This window comes from Medicago sativa, chromosome 7, assembly GCF_051527215.1.
Source record: "Medicago sativa cultivar Bolivia chromosome 7, Bolivia_mono, whole genome shotgun sequence".
NCBI lineage: Eukaryota > Viridiplantae > Streptophyta > Magnoliopsida > Fabales > Fabaceae > Medicago > Medicago sativa.
This window is the reverse complement of record NC_140755.1, coordinates 14,805,838-14,817,983: the sequence shown is the minus strand read 5'-3', so window position 1 is coordinate 14,817,983 and position 12,146 is coordinate 14,805,838. Positions and strand designations below refer to the sequence as shown.

The 12,146-nt window shown below is 36.3% G+C and overlaps 2 pseudogenes across 1 annotated transcript; both read right to left on the bottom strand.

Annotated features, from left to right (window-relative positions):
- Positions 1 to 554: 554 nt before the first annotated feature.
- Positions 555 to 7,220, bottom strand: LOC146904496 (receptor-like protein kinase FERONIA; annotated as a pseudogene).
- A 1,897-nt stretch (positions 7,221 to 9,117) lies between these two features.
- Positions 9,118 to 11,702, bottom strand: LOC146904495 (receptor-like protein kinase FERONIA pseudogene; annotated as a pseudogene). The gene has a single exon (XR_015020082.1). The product of XR_015020082.1 is annotated as a receptor-like protein kinase FERONIA pseudogene (transcript).
- Between the last annotated feature and the right edge of the window lie 444 nt (positions 11,703 to 12,146).

Here is a 12,146-nt window from a genome sequence, read left to right as displayed (position 1 = left end):
GATTCTTGGTATCAATTTTGATGAGCAAATTTGATTTCTTAAAGAAAAAAAACATGTATTTGTAGTTGGATTTGACATATGTCCCTGTTTACCAAACATCACGGTATAATTAAAGAACAATATAAAGTGGATGCCCAAGTGAAGACGAAGACTTGGTGAAGTCTTTGGAATATTTTGGCATCTAAGATACTTATAATTGTCACGGAGAAAGCTTCCAAAATGTCTTCTTTTAAATAGGAAAAGTATTTAGACCGTTTTCGTTAATTTGTCACCACATTCATGGTAACATGTTTAATTATTGCTCATAAATTAGAAAATAATTGAGAAATAGTTATTGCTCATAAATGTTATCTATAATAGACCTAAAATTGTTGAATTATAAGCTTTTTTATTCGTGTCCCACTTGGTGCAATAATCGGTAGGGACTAATACCTTTAATCTTTGTTCGGATTGATGAAATATACTTGAGCGGAATACAATGGAATAAAGTGGAATGAATAGAAATAGGGCGGAATGGAATAAATATTTCATTCCAGTGTTTTAGTATTATACGATGGAGCAGAACAAATTACTTGTTCCATTGTTTGGAAAATGAACGGAATAGAACATGTTATAACATATACACACTCTATATATACATATATGTCATCACACCCTATATAGCAGAAAACAAAGGTTGTTCTTCAGTTCTGATTGAATTGGTGGTATGAGATCCATCGTCATCACTACTACTTGTGAAATGCATATCACTCCCTTCATCAGTAAAATGTGACAATTCTATCATTTGCTCACTCTTTTCCTTTTCCTTGGTAGCAAAAAACTTACTATCATCTCCAACTGCAATGCAAACTCTAATGTCCCAACCACATCACTCATCGACATTCGTTGATTTCCGTCATCATGCAAACAGCTCAACACCATTTGACAATAACATTTCAAACACTCACTTGTTATAGAATCCTTTAAGAACGGGTCCACCATCTCGTCGATGATCACACCTTCATCGTAACATGTTTGGAACCAAACAGCCAAACTTGCTTTTTTCTTATCCATAGAACGAACCAAAGGGGGTCTGGCACAAAACACCTCAAGAAGCACAACACTGAAAGAGTACACATCAGACTTTAGAGTCAATCTTTGTCGCATGTAGTATTCTGGATCCAAATACCCAAGACTATCTTTCACCATAGTGCTGACATGGGTCATCGACATCCCCATCGGTCCCACTTTTGATAACCCAAAATCAGATACCTTAGCCACCCATTTCTCATCCAACAATATGTTTGTACTCTTCACGTCACGGTGTATGATATTGTGCTTTGCACCTGCATGCAGATAATGCAACCCCCGCGCGGCACCTAGTAGAATCTCATGCCTCTGCTTCGAAGTAAGAGGTTCATTATCTGATCCATAAAGATATTCACATAGACTGCTGCAAACGTACAAACCACACTGTGGAGTTTTGTTATCAGAAGCATGGATACCCCAATTCATACAAATCCAATCCTACAGCAAATGCTACTACTGCTTCTGCTAGCAATGCAGAGATTCAGCCTGTGAACTCTGCAGTTGACAATTCTCCTCCTACTGGTTTGACTCAGGAGCATTACAATCATCTTGTGTCTCTTCTTCAGCAATCACATTTGTTTGCTTCAGGCTCCACTCCTTCTCCCCCAACCTCAAACCATATTGCTTCTGCTCCTAATTTCCCTTCTTCCTCTGGCACTCCTCCTTCAGGTATATCAACTGTTTTTTCTTGTGCTTTATCTGATTCATCTAATGATTGGTTACTTGATTCTGGTGCTAATGAGCACATTTGTTCCTCTTTACACTATTTTACTTCATACCAATCTATCAAACCTGTTCATGTTCATTTACCAAATAAAACCATTGTTACTATACATCATGCTGGAACTGTTGTTTTCTCTCCACATTTTAAGATTTCTAATGTCTTATATTCACCACATTTCAAGGTTAATTTGATCTCTATTGCCAAAATCATTAGCAGCTTGAATTGTTATGTTCAATTTTTACCTGATAAATGCATCATACAGGATCTGCTTACCCACAGGATGATTGGTTTGGCTGATCCTCATGGTGGTTTATACAAATTGAGAGTTTCTCCTTCAGCTTTTCCTTTACAGTCTTCTGTTTCTCATGTTCCTCATTGTAATATATCCATAAATAAAGATGTTCAACCTATTGTTTCTAGTTCTTTTACTCATATTCCTGAAACTGCACTTTGGCACTTTAGATTGGGGCACTTGTCCAATCAAAGATTGTCAAATATGCATTCTTTGTATCCCTCAATCTGTGTTGATAATAAAGCCATTTGTGATGTTTGTCAATTTGCTAAACATAAGAAATTGCCTTTTCCTCATAGTTTATCTCATGCTACTTCTAAATTTGAACTGATTCATTGTGATATTTGGGGTCCTTTGAGTGTTCCTTCTATTCATGGTCATAAGTATTTTATCACTATTGTTGATGACTTTAGTAGGTTTGTTTGGATCATTTTGATCAAATCCAAAGCTGAGGTGTCTATTCATGTTCAACAGTTTATCACTCTCATTGAAAATCAGTTTCATATTACTCCTAAAATCCTTAGAAGTGATAATGGCCCTGAATTTGATTTGCCTTCATTTTATAACTCTAAAGGCATTCTCCATCATAGGTCTTGTGTTGAGACTCCTCAGCAAAATGCTAGAGTAGAAAGAAAACACCAACATATACTCAATGTAGGAAGAGCTCTTTTATTTCAATCCAAATTACCAAATTGTTATTGGTCATATGATGTTCTTCATGCAGTTTTCTTGATCAATAGAGTCACCACTCCTCTTCTTCATCATAAATCTCCCTATCATGTTCTACATGATTCTATTCCTGATTCTAATCTTTTCAAAGTTTTTGGCTGTTTATGTTTTGCCTCTACTATCCAATCTCACAGAACCAACCTTCAACCTAGAGCAAGAAAGTCTATCTTTTTAGGCTATAAACCTGGTTACAAAGGTTATGTCCTTCTGGACATGCACTCTAGAGCTATCTTTGTGTCCAGAAATGTTACTTTTCATGAAACAGTTTTACCTTATCAGCCTTCCACTCCTATTTCTGCCATTGATACCTGGCACTATATCACTCCCTCATCTCAACCTTTTGTTGATGATCTTGACCCTTTACCTCTTCCCACTTCTCCTGTTTCTACACCAGAAGATTCACCTCATGGTTCACTCAACTCACCCATCACTTCTGAATCTTCTGCTCCTTCTGATTCTCCTATCATTGCTCCACTACCTGTTAGAGTCTCTACTAGACTTAGATCCACCCCTGCTTATTTACAAGATTACATATGTCCTATTGTCAATTCCATATATGCATCTTCTTCTCCTTATCATATTTCCAATTATATGTCATTTACTAATCTTTCTCCTTCTCATTCCTGTTTTGCTTTGTCTCTTCACACTCAACCTGAGCCTAAATCCTTCACTGAAGCAAACAAGCATGATTGTTGGAGAAAAGCTATGCAAGATGAACTTAATGCCTTGAGTAAGACTGGTACTTGGGAAATTGTTGACCTTCCACCTCATGTTAAACCCATAGGCTGCAGGTGGGTTTACAAAGTGAAACATCATGCTGATGGTTCCATAGAGAGGTATAAAGCCAGATTGGTTGCCAAGGGATATAACCAAATTGAAGGCTTAGACTATTTTGAAACATACTCTCCAGTGGCTAAGCTTACAACAGTCAGGATTGTTCTTGCTTTGGCATCTATGCACAATTGGCATCTCCATCAACTTGATGTGAACAATGCCTTTTTGCATGGAGAACTTCAAGAAGATGTTTATATGATTGTCCCTCCTGGTGTTCCACATTCCAATCCTAATCAAGTATGTAAATTGAACAAGTCACTTTATGGATTGAAGCAGGCCAGCAGGAAATGGTATGAAAGGTTGACTTCAGTTTTACTCATCAATGGTTACAAACAGGCTTCTTCAGACCATTCCCTTTTTCTTAAAACCACTTTATCTTCATTCACTATTTTGCTGGTCTATGTTGATGATGTGATCTTAGCTGGGAACTCTTTGGAGGAATTCAAAAGTATCAAACATATTCTTCACAACACATTTCAAATTAAAGATTTGGGCATTCTTAAATACTTCCTTGGTATTGAAGTTGCTCATTCTTCATCTGGAATCTCTTTATGTCAGAGAAAGTATTGCTTAGATTTACTTGAAGATTCAGGATTCCTCCATTCCAAGCCTATCAGCACACCTTCTGATCCAAATGTTAAGCTTCATAATGATGATTCACAACCTTACTCTGATGTTCCTGCTTACAGGAGATTGATTGGGAGACTTTTATATCTTAATACCACCAGGCCAGACATCACATTCATAACTCAGCAGTTGAGTCAATTTCTAAGCAATCCTACTCAAACTCATTTTACTGCGGCAACAAGAGTGTTGAGATACTTGAAAGGATCTCCAGGTCGTGGTATCTTCTTCCCTAGAGATGCTCCTCTTCAATTACAAGGCTTTTCAGATGCAGACTGGGCAGGCTGCAGAGATACCAGAAGATCTATTTCTGGTCCGTGTTTTTTTTGGGCAAGTCACTCATTTCCTGGAGGACAAAGAAGCAACTCACTGTCAGCAAATCTTCCTCTGAGGCTGAGTATAGAGCTTTGGCAGCAGCATCATGTGAATTGCAATGGATCTTATATGTTCTTCATGATCTGCAGATTCAATGTCCCAAAACTCCTGTTACCTACTGTGATAATCAAAGTGCACTTCATATTGCTGCCAATCCTGTGTTTCATGAACGCACTAAGCATTTAGAGATAGATTGTCATATTGTACGAGAGAAACTGCAGGCCAACATTCTCAAATTGCTACCTATTTCTTCCAAAGACCAGCTTGCTGATTTTTTCACCAAGGCTCTTCTCCCTCAACCATTCAACATTTTGTTGTCCAAGTTGGAGATGATAGACATTTATCACCCTCCAACTTGTGGGGGGCTATTACAGCAGCATGCAGAGAAGGATAATATAGAGAATAATAGTAACTTGAAATGCAAGTTACTTCACCATTGTACTTCATCATCTCAAGTGTAGTACAATCTAGATTGTGTTGTACAATTCTTAGGCCTATATATACCTTTGTATCACTCAATTTCCACAATAATGCAGTTTTATTTTGCTCTTCCATTGTTTCATAATAACTGCCACGTTGCATGAAGTCATAAACGAGAATCATCTCTACACCTTCATTGCAATATCCAATAAGTGAAACCAAGTGAATATGACGAAGTTGTGAGAGCAACTCAATCTCGTTCAAGAACTCGTTTGCACCTTGTTGAGAACCCGGTTTAAGACGTTTTATCGCAACTGGTGTAACTCCATCAATATAACCTTTGTACACATTGCCGAACCCTCCAACCCCAATCATAAACATATCTTCGAAGTTTTTTGTAGCCGCTTTTATTTCCGCTATTGTAAAACATCGACACAAATGGGATGGTAAAGTTGATGAACCTTCATTATTTTTCTTCCAATGACTTTCTTCCATTCCAAATTGTGATTTAAATCTTATTCTCCTTGTAACAAAAACTATTATTCCCACTACAAATGCTAGCAATAGACATGGTAATCCAACCACAGCAACGATGACTATGGTTGACTTCATTGACTTTGCTTGTTGATTTGGAAATAGTATAATGTGCTTATTGGGATTCAAACTAGCAAGATTGTTATTTTTATCACTTACTTTGAAAATCTCGATACCATTCAATATGACATCTCTGTATTCTGTGTAGCCTACTGGTAATCGTTGAAGCTTGATTGAAAGATTAACTCTTTCAATTTCAGAGCTTCCATTTTGAGAGTACATTTTTAGAGCATAATCTTTGTGAACAGGAACCAAACGCGTACCAGCCCATTTAATCACATCAGCATATCCTTTTCCCATGATATCATTTATAAAAATCTGAAAAACTCTATCCTCAATACTGTTGATAAGCGGATCAAACTCACAAAAATGTAACCTTACCATATAAATAAAACCAGAATCAACTTCAAAATTCCAAGTTACATTGTAATCCTCTGTCACATACTTTCCATAACTTCTTGCAGTTAAGTATACAGCTTCTGGTGATGTGTAAATTGGAATGGTATTGTTTTGATAGTTGAGATGAACATCATGTCCATAAGCACTTGATACACTATATGGATATTGTTTCTCCAAGTACGAATAATCGTATTCCCAATTACGAAACATACCTGTATCTTGGTTTGGTGGAACTTGATTTACACCAACGTTGATTCTATAAACCATTTCCAAAGCTTTATCATTACAAATTTTATATTCGCTGCTGTTAAAGCCAATTAAATGGAAATGATAATTTAGGTCATCTAGGTTTGTGTAATACAGAAAAGACGACATAGACACAACTTCGATTCCGTTAATGAAAGCATAATTAACATTTGATGTGTTTATGTTGTTGGGAATGAAGGTTATGTTTAGCTTCTCATTTGGTTTGATTTGAATGCAATATTCTTTGGTCATTTTTTCCTCTTCATGAATCCCAAGTGAAGGGTTGAAGTTTTTAAGAAGGGCAAGGTTGTTGTTTACTTCAACAGAAAAATATGCTTTTGAAGATTCAAATTTTGATAGTGTTGGATAAAAATGAAGGCGAAGATAAACAGGGAAGTTAGTGATGCTAGAAAATGAATATGTGAAATTTGAGTGAGAGATACGCGCAGTTGGGTACGGAGTTTCGCTATTTGAGAGGGAATCAGGTTGTATATTAAGAGAGGGGTTTGTGGTTTTTGGTTCAATGAATGTAAAGAGATTGGAGTTATCATTATTATCACCAACCCACATTCGTTTATCTAAGGCAGTATTGTTTGTTGAGGAACCACAATCGATGGCTAAATTGTAATCAGGGTTGTATGAGTTAGCAACTAAAGGGAACAAAACCAAATAGATATATAGTAAGGTGATTTTAGTGTGAAATTTTTCATTTATGGAGTTTGCCATAGTTGTGTTGTGTGAGAATAGAATGAAGAAGAGTAGATTTTGTTTTTCTTGGTGAGTGTTAGGATGCTTGAAGTTGCATTTATTTATTGTTTTATATACATTACATTGAGAACTAGAAAGGAAATTTGTGTGAAACAACACTAGAGACATGTTATGAAATAGACTACTTTGAAATGGTCATATGAGGTCTTTGGGAGACTAATATGAAATTGACTCCTTTGAAATGGTCGGACGATGTCCTTGGGAAGCATTAAGATCACATAATTTATCCATTTTACTAAATTAAGGATCACTTGCCCTTCAACGTGAATCTTGTGTTGGAAGATTCGCCAATTACGTCAACTAGACTGGGAGGTTAAGGTCGTTCATATTCACCATGAATTTAATGTGTGTACATGCTCTTGCAACTGAAATTGGTATTTTTTTGAGTTTGGTCCAACTCAAATTGATAATATTTTGTTAGCTGATGATGTTGAGGATTAAATATCACTGATCGATTGCTGCGTAGTTTTTCTTTGGGCTTTCCTCCTGTTGTTAATCAAAAATAATAATTTAGGATTACATAATTACACGTATGTACTAAATAATTAAGCGCATATTAAATGGTAATGGGAGAGTTTACGATATGAATTTATAGTAATACAAATATGAGTTTGATTCTTGAAGTGTTTTTTATCCAAAAAGGGGGCAAAAGCTTCCCCAGCTAAGTATATATTAGAAGAAAGAAAGATTACATAAAAGAAGGGGGATTGTACCAAAACCCTTCCTCCATAGTCTTCATGTCACCGAGTTAAAGTTTGAACAGAGAATCCTAGGTTAGCCATTTTGTCCGCACAAATATGAGTTGCTATGAAATTCATTTTTTGTTAGATGGATGCAATTTAACCACTGGTTTCTTAGTTCCCAAGGAACTGTGTTGGGGATTTAAAAGCTTAATGACCAGCATTGAATCTGTTGCTACCCAAATATTTGGCCAACCCTTGTGAAAAGCAATTTCAATAGCTAGAATCACACCAAGTAATTCAGCTTTTAGAGCATTTGCATTACCTTAGTTGTCTTCAAAATTAAACTTCCCATGTGATCTCAGATCTGCATGGCTGCAAAGTCCTGCACTCCAATTGATGCTCCATCTTAGTTACATTTAATCCAGTTTTGTGGAGGATCCCAAAAAACCTTCTATGATGATTGGAGCTCTGAGATGCATAATTGTTATATCAAAATCTTTCAGAATTGAGAAGTCAGGTAGAATTATTAGAGCACTTTAGAGTGTTGTTTCTTGATAGTTTGACATTAGATATCATATTTGCGATAGATGATTTCTAATTGATTGTAGCATTATTGAACCTGAGCCGGTTGCTTGCAAACAATATGGCATTGACAATGTTAATGATGACTAACAGTCACATTCAATCTTGAAATTAATCTCGACCCATAATATGATTCGTATCAATTTGGTAAAAAATGTTGATTCCAGTCATGCTTCATGATTTGAATCACGTAAGAATTTTTGTTTAATATGAGAACTTTTACCACTTCTGATACCGAGGTCTCTGCGCTTGAAAAAACGTGGGAAGTATCACGTAAATAATTGGTCTAGTATTTGATGTAGTTTTTCAACTACAGAAGATGCCTATTATTTACAACACTGATAGTTCAAGGTCGAGATATTGTTGGCCAACAAATTAATGTAACCTGTGAAGTACAACAATTATTAGGAAATAATCGAATTAGAGTTGTAACTATGAGTGCCACAGATGCTCTAAAGAGAGGAATGTATGTGATTGACACGGGAGCTCCTCTATGTTTTGATGAAGCCTTCAATATTATTGACATTGCATCTCAAGGGCTTTAAAGGCTTAAATACAATTCCTCCCATATAAGTCTATTTATAGGTGCTTGAAGATGTTTCTAGAGTTAGAATAATCTAGGCCTTTGTTTGCCTTGTCTACACAAGATTATTATAGATGTTTCTAGGCTTTAACTTAACCTAGACATTAATAGAACAATCTAGAAACATGTAGCAACTTTATGTTATTCTAGTTTTCTCTAATGTATTTTAGAAATATCTAGAAATATGGATCATATTTCAACAGGTGGTATGAGACCCATCGTCATCACTACAACTTGTGAAATGCATATCACTCCCATCATCAGTAATATGTATCAATTCTATCCTTTGCTCACTCTTTTCCTTTCCCTTGGTAGCAAAAAACTTACTATCCTCCTCACTCATCTCCAACTGCAATAAAAACTCTAATGTCCCAACCACATCACTCATCGACATCCGTTGATTTCCATCACCATGCAAACAACTCAACACCATTTGACAGTAACATTTCAAACACTCACTTGTTATAGAATCCTTTATGAATGGGTCCAACATCTCTTCAATTACCACACCTTCATTGTAACATTTTTTGAACAAAGCAACCATGTTCACTTTTTTCTTATCCAAAGAATGATCCAAAGCTGGTCTCACACACAACACCTCAAGAAGCACAACACCGAAAGAGTACACGTCAGACTTTAGAGTCAACCTGTTTCGCAGGTAGCATTCTGGATCCAAATATCCTATACTACCCTTCACCATAGTGCTATAATGAGTCATTGATATCCCGGTTGGTCCCACTTTTGATAACCCGAAATCAGAAACCTTAGCCACCCATTTTTCATCCAACAATATGTTTGTACTCTTAACATCACGATGTATGATATTATGCTTCGCACCTGCATGAAGATAATGCAACCCCCTTGCTGCGCCTAACAGAATCTCGAGTCTTTGATTCCACCTAAGAGGTTCATTATCCGAACCATAGAGATGTTCACGGAGAGTGCCACGTTGCATGAAGTCGTAAACGAGAATCATCTCTGCATCTTCGTTGCAATATCCAATGAGGGAAAAGTGAATATGACGAAGCTGAGAGAGCAACTCAATTTCATTCATGAATTCATTCAGACCTTGTCGAGAACCCAGTTTACGACGTTTTATTGCAACAGGTGTGAGTCCATCGATGTAACCTTTGTACACGTTTCCGAATCCTCCAACCCCGATGATAAAAATATCATCAAAGTTGTTTGTAGCCACTTTTATTTCCACCATTGTAAAATAATGGCACAAATGGGATGGTAAAGTTGAGGAACCTTCTTTGTTTGTCTTCCATGAACTTTCTTCCATTTCAGTATGAGATTCAAATCTTCTTCGCCGTTTAGCAAAAACTATTATTCCCGAAGTAAAAAATGTTAGCAAAAGACATGAAACTACAACCGCAACAACCATAACTATGGTCGGTTTCTTTGAATTTGAATGTTGAGTTGGTAATAGTTGTTGCTTTATGTGTTTTTAGGATTCAAACCAGCGAGATTATTGTTATTATCGCTTATTTTGAAAATCTCGACTCCATTCAGTATGACATCAATGAATCGTGTATTAGTGTCTGGTAATCGTTGTAGCTTGACCGAAAGATTAACTCTTTGGTTAGGAAAACTTCCTTCTAGATATTTCATAGATACAACATAATCCTTATAAACAGGAATCATGTTACCACCACTCCACCATATCACATCAGCATATCCTTCAGCCAAAATATCATTTATGAAAATCTGAAAAACTCTATCACCTCGATTCTTGATAAGTAAATCAAACTCACAAAAATGTAACCTTACCATATAAGTAAAAGCAAGACCAACTTCAAAGTTCCAAGTTACATTGTAGTCCTCTGTAGCACCTTTTCCGTAACTTCTTGCAGTTAAGTATACAACTTCGGGTGCAGTGTAATTTGGAATTGAATTTTCTAGATATTTGAGATGGTGTGCAAAATCACCTGATACACTTAGTGGATATTCTTTCTCCAAGTAAGGAAAATCGTTGTCCCAATTACGCAACATACCCGTATCGTTATTTGGTGGAACTTGTGGTTGACCAACGTTGACTCTAAAAACCGTCTCCAAAGCTTTGTCGTTACTAACTTGGTAGTCTTGTTTGTCAAAGTCGAGATTTGGGAGATGATAGTTTGTGTCATCGAGATTGGTGTAATAAAGAAATGAGGGCATAGACACAACTTCTATTCCGTTAGTGAAAGCATGGTAAGGATTTGGTTGGTTTGTGTTGTTGGGAATGAAAGTTATGTGTAGCTTCTCACTTGGTTGGATTTGGATGCAATATTCTTTGGTGATTTTTTGGTCCTCCTCATCATCATGAATCCAAAGTGAAGGGTTGAAGTTTTTAAGAAGGGTAAGGTTGTTGTTTACTACAACAGAGAAAAGTGCATCAGAAGATTCAAAGTTTTGATAAGAAGTTGGGTAAAAATGAAGGCGAAGAAAAACAGTGGAATTAGTGATGCTAGAAAATGAGTATGTGAAATTTGAGAGAGAGATACGCGCGGTTGTGTATGGAATTTGGATATTTGCAACAGAAATAGCTTTTGTTTTAATTGATGGGTTTATGGTTTTTGGTTCAATGAAGGAAAACAGATTGGTGTTATCAGTAGTATCCCCAACCCAAATTCGGTTATCTATGTCTGTAGTGTTTCTTGAGGAGCCACAACCAATTGCTAAATTGTAAATAGGGCTGTATGAGTTGGTAACTAGAGGGAACAAAACCAAATAGATAGATAGTAGGGTGATTTTAGTGTGAAATTTTTCGTTTATTGAGTTTGCCATAATTGTGTAAGATTAGAGTGAACAAGAGTAGATTTTGTTTTTCTTGTTGAGTGTTAGGATGCTAGAAGTTGCATTTATTTACTGTTATATACATTGAGACTTGTCATGAAATAGACTAATTTGAAATGGTCATATGAGGTCTTTGGGAGACTAGTAAGAAATCAACTACTTTGAAATGGTCAGATGATGTCGTTGGGAAGCATTAAGATCACATAATTTATTTATTTTACTTAATTTAGGATCACTTGCTCTTCAGGGTGAATCTTGTGTCAGATGATTCGCCAATTACTTCAACTAGAATGGGAGGTGAAGGTCGATCATATTCACCTTGATTTTAGTGTGTGTAACTTCTCTTGCAACTTAGATCGATATTTTTTATGAGTTTTGTCCGACTCAAATTAATCATATTTTGTTAGCTGATGATGTTAGGGTTATATGGCACTGTTCGATTGCTGC